Source organism: Pseudorca crassidens, unplaced genomic scaffold (assembly GCF_039906515.1).
Source record: "Pseudorca crassidens isolate mPseCra1 unplaced genomic scaffold, mPseCra1.hap1 Scaffold_72, whole genome shotgun sequence".
Lineage (NCBI taxonomy): Eukaryota > Metazoa > Chordata > Mammalia > Artiodactyla > Delphinidae > Pseudorca > Pseudorca crassidens.
In genome coordinates this window covers 995,001-997,500 of record NW_027136324.1, presented here as the reverse complement: position 1 = coordinate 997,500, position 2,500 = coordinate 995,001, and positions in this window count along the sequence as shown.

Here is a 2,500-nt window from a genome sequence, read left to right as displayed (position 1 = left end):
CCGGACGCCGGCCTGGCGGGACCCTCCCCCGACTCAGAGGGGGGAGGCGCGGGCCGCGGTAGGCAAAGAGCGGCACTCGGCCCCACCGCGGGGCCGGCGCAAGCCCTCCCCGCGAGGGCGAGGGCCTCTGCCACCCACGTGGCTCTGGCAGTGGCCACCGTGGCCCACTGCACGCTTGGGAGGGGCAGCGGCTGGGGGGTCCGGTACCCCAAGGCTCCCTCTCGGATCGCTAGAGAAGGCTTTCTCACCGAGGGTGCGTCATCCCCCACCCATCGTCTCTGCCCTTCGGGCCCACGGAGGCGCTCCACGAGCCACCAAGTCCACGACTGGCCGTGGGAGGGGTGGGGGGGGGTCTGCGGTATGGGTAAGCACACGGCCCACTGGAGCGTTCGCGGCCACAGCCTCGGGGGCACAACCTCTGCCGCCCCCCAGGCTCGTCCACCGGGCTCCGGAAGGGGGGAGCACGCCCGAGAAGCGCGACAGACGCCCCCTTCTCACAGGCCCCGGCCCAACGCGATCGCACCCACGCCCGTGTGCGACTCCCCACACACACGCAAGTGGGGGGCGGCGGCACACGCGGCGTCGGCCCGGCCACGAAGTCAGTCCCCCCCACGGCACACCGTGGGAGGACGATGGCGACGAGGTGGCAGGCCCCCGTCCCCCACCGAGGGAGAGAAACAGAGGCAAGCCCCCGCGCCCTTTACCGTCTCGACCCCCCCAAGAGAGCCACTCACGGGACACACCACCGCGGCGGAGACCCCGAGGAGCACGCTGGGAAAAGGGAACGACACCACCGCTCGGCCTCGCGCGCCTGAGGGACGACCTGGAGCGCTCCAGGGGCACCACAGAGGACCGAGCAAGTCACGCTCACGCGCCGGCAGCGGGCGCGCGGCGCAGCAGCGGGACGGCCCCCACCGACGCGGGGAGGACCGCCCGCGAGGCACACGCCAAGGAGGCGAAGCGAGAGCGTCTGCTGCGTCCGAGGACCACGGCCCCGCCCACGCCATGAGGCAGGAGGCGGGAGACCGCAGGTCAGGGCCGGAGACCACCACCCCTGCCTCCCACACACCCCTCGGCAGGCCGGCAGGGCGTGACAAGAGAGGCGAGGGGCCCGCGGACAGAACGAGAAGAGCGGTCCCGTTCGCCAAGAACGTCCGTCCCTCGTCTGGCGCGACTTAAGGCCCGGCCCAGGAGAGCGCGACATCACCACATCGATCAGTCAATCCAGAGAGCCAGGGGCCACGAGGGCCCCGAGGGAGGAGGGGCACGGCGAGGACCCTCACCGGAGGAGCCTGCTTCAGCCTCAGCCGGCACCCAGCCCCCCCCTTCGCTCCCTCTTGCCTTCTCGGGCAACAGTGGCCGACGACCCCGCGAGGAGAACGCCTGACACGTGGCACGGAGCCTGCGGGTTGGGGTCGTCTCAGCCACCACCGGGTGCCTGCGGCGGGGAAGGGGAGTCACACGGGGTAGAAGACCCACGCACCACCTCGCCCCGCCGCCCTCGGGTGAGCCAGAGACCGGAGGCGGCACCGCGGGTCGGGTCAGCCGGGCGCACACACGAGAGCCGGCGCGCAGGCCCAAGCGGGCGGCTCAAGTGGCAAGGGCCGGTTCGGGCGCCGGACGGCGGTCCAAAGCCCAGCGCCCTGCGCGCGTCCAGAGTCCCAGAACCCCCAGCGAGAGATGCCAGAGGAGACCGTGTCAGCACCTATCTGGTGGTAAAAAAGGCCCATTTCAGGCGAAAAAAATCACGGCGCCCGGCAGCGGGGCCCATCCACGAACCTCGGGGGGGCTCCCCGGGACCTCGGCCCGGCTACCTCTCCCCAACACTTCCCCATCCACAGCAGCCCCGGAGCTCTCTCGGGGCCATCTGGTCGACCCGAGGAGCGGGGGGGGGGGGGGGGGGGGGCGGCAGAGTGGAGCGGGGCGGGGCGGGAAAACGTGGCAGAGGCAGCGAGCGGGCCGGGGTCGCCCTCCCCGGATCGCCCGCGCGAGCAGGTACCGTACCGCCGTCCCTCCGAGTCCCCGGGCGAAGACTTGGTTACAGAAAAGGAACTATCCCACTCTGCCGCCTCTGACGAGCGGGGCCCACGAGGGACCGCGCCCGGGCCCAGGCCGCCCTATCCGGGCCACCCAGTACGACTCGGGCCGGTCCCCACCGCCACCCCCACCCCGGCCGGGACTCGCGGTGGAGGAGGGGGCGGGGGAGGGTGAGAAAAAGTCGCGTCCGCCGACCGGGACCCACGTGGGCCCGCTAAAGGGCCGGGTGCGCCCTCCCCGGCCACCCGCGCGAGCAGGTCCCGGCCCGTCCGCGTCCCCGGACCCAGGGGGACTTGGAAACATTTTCGCACGGAGGCACCTCCCAGGCGACCGGAGCCCACGAGGGACCGCACCCGGGCCCGGGCCTCTCTCTCCGGGTCACCCCTCGCGGCCCAGCCCGGTCCCCACCTCCGGAGTCCGACTCGGAAAAGCATCGGTCAGAAAGAATCCGACCACCGGGACC